General features: G+C 40.3%; 1 non-coding gene across 1 annotated transcript; it reads left to right on the top strand.

Moving 5' to 3' along the window:
* Window positions 1-73, top strand: trnav-uac. Its single transcript has one exon. It is a non-coding gene; the product is annotated as a tRNA-Val (tRNA).
* Window positions 74-9,304: the final 9,231 nt, after the last annotated feature.

Here is a 9,304-nt window from a genome sequence, read left to right as displayed (position 1 = left end):
GGTTCCATAGTGTAGTGGTCATCACGTCTGCTTTACACGCAGAAGGTCCTGGGTTCAATCCCCAGTGGAACCAGTGTTTTAGACAATACCAAATGGTGTATCTTTGACCTAGTACCAATGACAATCTGTTCCCTGTACATGTTCTCCAGTCCAAAATATTGGTTTGTTCTAAACATTAAAAACACAAGCTTTGTGTCCAAAACTACACACAAATCGACGCCCATCTATTTAGACTTTAGGACTCTATTTAGGCATCCAGTCTTTGTTTACTTCATTGGTGGATATGTATATTGGATGGAAAGGATTGTTCCTCGAGGATGTGTAATGTGCTTACACATTAATTAAAAAACAAGGACCTCAAGTGTTATTCAATACGACCAAACCACCTTTAAATTATGTGTATTGAGCCATGTACAGATTTTTAAAGCCATTCATTCAGTGATTTGTCAGCTGTAGTGGTTCCATAGTGTTGTGGTCGTCACGTCTGATTTACACGTAGGAGGTCCTGGGTTCAATCTCCAGTGGAACCATGCTGTTTCAGATGTCTGCCACATAATACGTACATCCATAAAGTTTAAAGTGGGAGTTTGCCCAACCAGTCTACATGTGTTTTGTGGACTTAGAGAAGGCATTTGACCGTGTCCCTCGGGGTGTCCTGTGGGAGGTGCTACGGGAGTATGGGGTGTCTGGCCCATTGCTACGGGCCATTCGATCCCTATACAACCGTTGCAAGAGCTTGGTTCGCATTACCGGCAATGAGTCGGACTCGTTCCCGGTGGGTGATGGGCTCCGCCAGGGCTGCCCTTTGTAATCCGATTCTGTTTATAATTTTTATGGACAGAATTTCCAGGCGCAGCCAAGTGGCGGAGGGCTTTCACTTAGGTGGCCTCAGAATCTCATCTCTGCTTTTCGCATATGATGTGGTTCTGTTGGCTTCATCGGGTGATGGCTTCCATCTTGCACTGGAACGGTTCGCAGCCGAGTGTGAAATCAGCGGGAATGAGGATCAGTACCTCCAAATCTGAAGCCATGGTTCTCAGCCGGAAAAGGGTGGAGTGCCCACTTCGGGTCGGGGATGAGTTCCTGCCCCAAGTGGAGGAGTTCAAGTATCTTGGGGTCTTGTTCGCGAGTGATGGGAGAAGGGAGCCGGAGATCGACAGACGGATTGGTGATGTTTCAGAATTTGAAAATTGAGAATTCATCTCATAAGTCATGGCACACTACTCTTCCCAATTAGCTGCCTGAATAACTTACAATTATTGGTACTGATATCGGCAATACTGGCCCAATATTTACTTGCTATTGGATCGATACCAAAATTTGTAGTGTGACACAGCAGCACTATGAATGAGGGAACGTGCGAATGTTGAATGTTTTTGTTGAAATGTCCAGGCAGCTATATATATGTTAAATGACAAGATATACAGTGGCTTGCAAAAGTATTCGGCCCCCTTGAACTTTCCCACATTACAGCCACAAACATGAATCAATTTTATTGGAATTCCACCTGAAAGACCAATGCAAAATGGAACGAAAATCATACATGATTCCAAACATTTTTTGCAAATAAATAACTGAAAAGTGGGATGTGGTACAAAGTATTGGTATCGAATCAGTATCGTCGATACCACCCTGAGTTTTACTTGGTTTTGGATCTGAAAGGAAATCACTTGTATCGGATATCACTAAATTTTAGCACAGATCTGACAGTCAATGGCTCCCGTTACTCATCTAGTCTGAGGAAGCACTGGTTGAAGTGTTTGTGTATTTATTGATTTCTTTTAAGATTTCTTTGAATCTTTACAAATATTTTAAATTATTTTATTAAGGTTTATATGTTGTGTGTTTTTTGTTTTGTTTTTTAACAATGGATGTAAAGTCTGTCAATAAAGACTGAGTAATTGATAGTTTTTAGGTCATTCAGTAGTTGGTTTCCTGTGTTCTGTGGTGGATCTGTAGTGTAGTGGCAATTACATCTGCTTTACACACAGAATGTCCTGTATTCATTCCCCAGTGAACCACTATGTGCTTCAATTCTTGGAGTTTTAGTATTTTCCAAAGATGACCAACAATCTTTGGTGGACTTCACTTGAACTCTTTAATCAAAATCACTTGAAACAATTGACTCAGCCCACCAACTACGTACGAAAATGTTGGCAGCTGGCCTTTTTCCCCACAGAGACTTTTATAGGACACAAAGTTAGCAGTTGGCGTGCCCACGTCCAGATGCCTTCCTAACCGCTCAGCACAGACTGTGCTCTTATTTATTTATTTATTTATTAACAAATTTCACTGTGTGTTGTACTTGTATGACTATGCATGTGACAAATAAAGAATCTTGAATCTTGAAAGTCTTTCAGCAACCACGGCCATCGCCCCCTGGTGACCATTAAAAGATTGCAGGGTTAAAACTCAGTGAGCACTAATTAAAACAGTGTCTGTAACATGTTTGATGATGACCCCAGATGAAAGCCATAAACTAATATGTGTTAACTAAATAACAAAAGCCATTGTCTATACTACACACTGCATGTAAGTACATCCTCACAGTTGCCAATTTTTTCCCTGAAAAAAAAAAAAAGAGCAGAAAATGTCCTTTGAGGTTGACTTTGATGTTTCGTAATTTCTTTTCTCCCATTGTTTTTATTGTCTCCCAAGCATTTAATGCCTGTTACAAGCACCAATTAATAGATAGATAAAACAAATTTTTACACTTTCAAAATGATAAATTATCTGCACAACCTTTACGTAAACATCCCAAACAGCAACACACATTGAGGACAAACTGAGGACACCACACCAGAGGAAACATTTCTTTTTAAAGAATGAAAACTGTCAGAAAGCTCAGCACCTGGAGTTGAGTCAGTGCTAACCAACAGCCCCAGATGCTGAATCATCTCTTCACCACAGATATGGACACCAGCCCAGAAGGGTCACCCTTCAAGTCCATCACAGGCTCTCCGTCAGCGAGGGAACCATATGGAGTTTTTCTCCTGCTGCACATGTTGACACAGTCGAGGTAATGAGTCTCTGTCGATCGTTCCAACACCTCCCCACGGACTCACAAACACGCACAGCTGATGGATGAACTGCAGTGACCAGATGAGCCGTCCAGCAGAAAACATTAGTGGACTCTTGTTTCCTGGTGTCCTAAAATGAAATTCTGAAGAGACAGCTTATGTTTTCAGTACTCTTAAATATTATAATTAGATGTTTTAACTTTATATAGCTGGGATTTACATGCATTAAAAGTCCGCTATCGATATCAACAGCACATACACACAAAATTAGTGGCTCAGGAAATTGAGCAGAGCGACTCGTGATGGGTCAATAAAATGATCTATGCACAGTATAAAAGGACTATGAAAAGATTAAAACAGGAATAAACAAGCCCAGAAATGATGCTACATAAATGCATTTTAGAAACCACAGAGCATTTTCTATATGAATCGAAGATATACTGTATTCAGTATATCTAGGTATGTTTCTTAAATTCTTATTTATGTTACACTTTGGGAAGGCTAACCAAATAAACAGATGACACATTGAATAAACTCAGCTAATAGTTTATTAAGTACCACTTAAGTGCTTGTTGGTGCAAATATCTAGTCAGCCAATCCTATAGAAGCAACACAGGGGATTTAATCACGTAGACACGATGAGGAAAACCTGCTGAAGTTGAAACTGAGCATCAGAATGGGGAAAAAAGGGGAATTAGGTGACTATTAATGTCTGCAGTATTTCATAAACTGCTGAAATAATAGGACCCCCCCACACACACACAGTCATTTCGAGGAGTTTTTATAGAAGGGTCTAAAAATATTCCGTGAACTGCAGGACCTAATCAAGTGGCTTGTGAGTGTCCGCTGCATGTGCTTTTGGGAATGTTTTGTGGTTGTAGCGGCAGCTGTTCTCCACAAAGGGGAGGCAACAGCATCTCTTTCAGAAGAACAAACGGCATGTTTTTTTTCTTAAACTTATTTGTGCTCTTTATGATGTGAAAAACACGGCACTGTCATTCCAGTCAGCCCGCTATTTTGTAAAATTCAGGCCAAATATTGTCAGAAAAATATGAGGAGAAAGTCACTTCAAAACAAAAAACAGGAAAAGCCATGAGCTAATGCTGCCAAATCCCGACTCACTGGGATGTTTTGAAATCTTACACTAAATATCCTCTCTACTCTCATCAAAACTCATTACCTCTCCTCATATACATAATCCTCATTAATCCTACTTGTACTCATGAACAACGTGTGAAAAAAAAAGAAAAAAAAACTCTTTGAAATGAGAGTCCGCTTCATTCCAGCTTTGGTGCCGCCAGACAAAAATATCTCAGGAGACCATTAAAAAATGTCAAATTCAATTATGCCTTTCTCTCTTTTGGGACACCACACACACACACACACACACTCTCACACACACACTTATGTAAAAACTGAATGAAAAGAAGAGGAAGTCCTGAGGGCTTTGAAAGCATGATTGGGAGAAAGCCCTTGTGCTGGTTAGAATAGAAAAGGTGAATAACAGCTCCTGGTAGCCGGCAGCCAGCACAAAGTGGAGTGGAGAGCTTCATTCTCCTTGCCAGAGAGGGAGACCCCTCACGGGGGGTGGGTGAGGGCCCAGAGGGCCCTCAGCAGACCGGGACCTATGCTTAATGAGAAATTCCTGGGGATTTAGAGGGGCGCAGAGGTCTTCATTTTCTCACTGCGCCCACCGTCCCCCGGTAGCCGGGTGGCGAGGTTTCTCTTTCAGCCCTGAAACGTCCCCAGAGGAAGGGAGAATCCCCCCATTCAACACGAGCAGGGCCTGCCTGCCTGCCTGCCTCCTGGATTATGTATATGAGATGTGGGTTGCAAGATCACAACCTGCCACCTCCTGCACACTGCAAAAAATGTCAAGTCATTTAAAAGCTGCACCTGCCCCCATAAGCAGCATCCCGTCTCCGCTAATTAAGATGCTGTATTCACAGTAATGATTGTGAGGCAGGAACAGCAGCGGATGAAATTCCACACACAATAAGTCTAGAAAAAAAAAACACAAGGCATGAGCCAACATTTACATTTAATCCTCCAGGCCAAGATAGCAAGATAGTTATTTTAAAGCATGCAAGTTTTTCTAAATGATATATTTTTCCAGGTACATGTTTGGGATGGTGATTTAAAACAATGAAAATCATCCTATACTGAAGAAGCGGTACAGACAGCAATTGAGTTTAGACACTTTGACAATGATGTCACTTTTCAGCCTCAAAGCAGGAGTGGGGGAGGGGGCATACAGTCTTCCATATGGCAGTAGTTTTATAATAAAACCACTGAATACAATTTTAATTACAGTAACCAAATTGAAAAATTCAACATCCCACAGGAAAACAGTGAAACTCATAGACACACTGTATTATTTCAAGAAAAACAATATTTTACACCTGAGGCACAGCTTCATGACAAACAGTGTAGCCATTGTGTTGCAGTAGTCTCACAAGTTTACAGATAGCTTGCAAAAGCGGCGCTTCTTAAATCTCTAATGATCCTGGGAAAGGTGTAGCTCTGCGGAAGCATTATGACCTTGTTGTGACAGCAGATAAAACTCCCTCCACAGCTCAGCATAGTGAAGCTTTGTTTGGGAATAAATCTGTGTGGACTGTTTTCAAGTTCTTTATTAATTAGCAGAAAATGAAACCAAAGCAGAAATGTCTCCAAAAAGGACACAGCCCCCCCCCGACTCCAATGGTAAAATACCCAACGTAGTTACTGACAGGTGCAAAAAAATCATTTTGCTCTATGTAGGTAAGTATCCCAATTACTGTATAACCCACCCATGTAAACTGTATTAACTAGTGGGAAGCATCACAGTGGATAAACTGCAGCAAACACAGTGAAAACAACAGAGTTATATTTGATGTTATATGTTTCCATGTGCAATAAATGTCCACTCAGAAGAGGCAAAAAATAAAGATCATATAAAGAAATTACATATATTTCTTTTTTTTTTAAAAACAGAACTTCAAACCATTAGTTTTTATGTACATCCCTGGGACAGCACGTGTGCTGCAGTGTGGGGATTGTTCAGCAGCATAGGAACCAGGCCCCGGACGGGTCAGGAGATAAATCTTCCTTGTGTTGTATGCTTTTTGTCAACATTCTTCTAGCAACAAAATTTGTAAAATTTAGTTTAGTTCTAGTTGATTAAAAGAAAATATTAAAAAATTCTGGGAACTTGCACAACTTTCACTTTCAATTTGTGATTAGAAGTCGTCTGAAGATTGCTCAACTTTGAGATATTTGTTTAGTACTGGAGTACATGTGCTGTACTTTGTTTTGTACTGGTGAAGTAGCAAGCATAAAACTTTGTGTTTAAGGTTGGTAAATTTGGCTTTACCAGGTGAGTTCAGTTAGGTCAGGTTGTGACAGGATTGCCAGAAGCATGGTTGTATTAGATCTGAGCAACCCTCTTCTCCATACATAGGGGATGATAGCACTACTGTAGATAGAGGACAGAATGAACTCTTAATTTTCCCAACCAGCTCTATAGACAATTCAACAAACACAGGCTTTGCTAAATAAACCCCAAATCAAATTAAACCTGTTCCAGCATGCTGCTCTGACCAGAGAAAATGAACCCCATTGGCTGCAGAACGCTAAAAGTAGTTAAAACCACTCACCAACACTTTTTATTGAAATGAACAGTTTAAAGCTGAAGAGCTTATCAAGTGTACATTATTTTCCTTCCAGTCCACTTTGCTCAGGCTGCAGGGGAGTGGAGGCTGATCTCGTCTACGCGGGAGTTAATTCTCCAAGTGTCTAATTAAAAGAATGAGCTGGGCGTTGAGGGGCCGCTGGGAAGCAGCTGCCCCTGTCGGAGACTCCCAGCACCAGGCCTTTGGACCCACTCTGGCCCCGGGACCCCGGCTGAGACGCTCTTACAGCTGGCCCCTCGGCTGAGCTTCAGAGGCAGAGGGCCCGCGTACTGGACATTGTGTTGGGAGAACCCTTGCTGAGGTCCGACTCAACTGAAGACACAAACAAACCCCAGTCGGCCGCTTGACGGCTTCACAGGTACAGAGACGGCGTCCTCTCACCAGGTCTCTTCAGGAAGCCGTATTCATGATAGAGCATTAGGGGAACAGCAGCCTCCCCATTCAGGACTGCATTCACATCCCTGGCATCTCACTGACAATCACATCCACGGCTACTCACCGCGTCTTAACCTCAACTGACCTCTGGTTTGGTGGACTAGTGCAATATATGACAATCTGCTTCATAATTTGGCGATGGTGAAAGCAAGTAGTGGAAATATAATAATCCATGTAAGATTCTCTCAAATAAGTCTGAGGGCTGTTCAGGAACATTAACAGAACCACCACATCCCAACTGTGAAGTTTAAGGCAATTTTTTTTATTTTTTTATAATAATTTTTTATTGAGGCAACCAAAGTGAGTAGCTTACTGCGGTATTGTGACATAAACTAAGTATAAGGTAATCCTTTTGAATATAGTCATTACAAATATTTATTTGTCTGAATCCAAATGTGGGCAAATTAAAGGGTAATGAGGGGTTTGGGTAAGTAGGTAACTTGATACATTTATCAAAAAGCTGCTTTTTAAAGTTTCCTTTAAACAAAAAAAATACCCCATTCCTTTCCATTACTCTTTATTATTTAGGGAAAAAAACTTGCTTAAATCCCATTTCGTGACATTTTAATTTTCTTTAAGACATTGTGCATCTATTACTTAATTACTTTGGTGTAGTAGGAACGGCCATGGGGAAAGTCTTGATCAGTAGGAAAATCTATAAAACCTACATTTTGTGCCCTTCCTCACGTTTTCCAAAGCCAACTAGTGGACTGAACTTGTTTTTGCTATGTTGATTCTGGTCCCCGGGCCTTATGTTTGACACCCCTGCTCTAACAACTATGCGCAGTAGTTTTGCACACAGTACAGGCTTCCACTGAGGCATTATTAACGTCTCACTTGATCATTTTTGTGTCCCCGGAACAAAGTGTTCTACTAAGTGTTATAACAACTGTTAATATTAAAGACTGTGGCTCAAATACATTACTTTCAAACATGCAATAATATTGGAATAAGACAAAAATACATTATCTGAGTGGATTTTTTCTTTTAGAACCTTGCAAAATGACAATGCTGATCTATAAAGCATTAACAAGTGATTTAAAGATGTTTAATGATAAGCCATCAGCTCCTTAATAACTGCTTAATGTGGCACCTGTAAGACACACACAGCCTGCTTGGCTTGGAGTCGGATTGCGTCAGTGTGCTTTCAGAGCCAAACAACCCTCCTTTTTAAAACTCAAAACACAGCCAGGGGCTTTGGCAGAAAAAATGATCCCCACTCTGCCCCTCAGCATGAGCTGGGACTCTCAGTGGGCACGGCTGCAGAGTAGCTTGGGATCATTTTGCCTCCTCTAGTGAAAAAAAAAAACCAAAACAAAATTGAGCCCCTATTTAAGGACAGAAATTGATCAATTTATTATACCAGTGTTTGGATGAAAACTATAAGAGCCTTAAGATTTAGACAACAAATGTGACCACTGTGTTTTTTTAAAATATCAGATTTATTCATAGGTAAATGAAATTTATGGCTGGGTCTACAAAATAATGTGCACATTCACATCAAAACTTATGCACATATTGGTAACTTGTAATGTTTTAAAAATGGTACCGTCTATCAAAATAGTTTGCAACTTCAATACTAGCATTAACAATACAAAATATCAAAAGTATCAATACCAATGCTGGTATCGGTATTAGATCGATACTAGTAGGATGAGATCGATACTTTGTTACTATCCTCGAAGTTCAGTATGTAGCTGGCTGGCTAATTTTATTTTGAAAATAAAGAGATTCATAACATCAGAAGCTGTACATTTACATTCCAGGTGTCCAAAAAAAACCCCCAACCCAGTTTTGCAATACATGAAGAGCTGAAAAGTGTGCTTTGTTGTGTTAACTCCTTATTGTGGAAAGTTAAAAAAAATCACAGTGATTTAGTGGTCATTAAAGTGTGTTTAGAATTTGAAAACTGATGATTCATCTCATAAATCATGACACACTGATCTTTAATACATAAGCTGCCTTTATGAGTGAAAGGTATCGGTAACGGTATTGGTAGTACTTGGTATTAGATTGATACCATAATTTGCAGTATCATACAGCACTATACAGAAGAACTTCAAAAAGTGATAACAGCAAAATGAAAATATAAGCGTTTCTTTTTCACAGAGTTAAAAACAACTTATTGCAAACTGAAAAGGCCCAAATTTGATGAAAAGACAGACATCACTATCA

Source organism: Simochromis diagramma, unplaced genomic scaffold, assembly GCF_900408965.1.
Source record: "Simochromis diagramma unplaced genomic scaffold, fSimDia1.1 OVJJ01000216.1, whole genome shotgun sequence".
Lineage (NCBI taxonomy): Eukaryota > Metazoa > Chordata > Actinopteri > Cichliformes > Cichlidae > Simochromis > Simochromis diagramma.
This window is presented reverse-complemented; position numbering and strand designations above follow the sequence as displayed.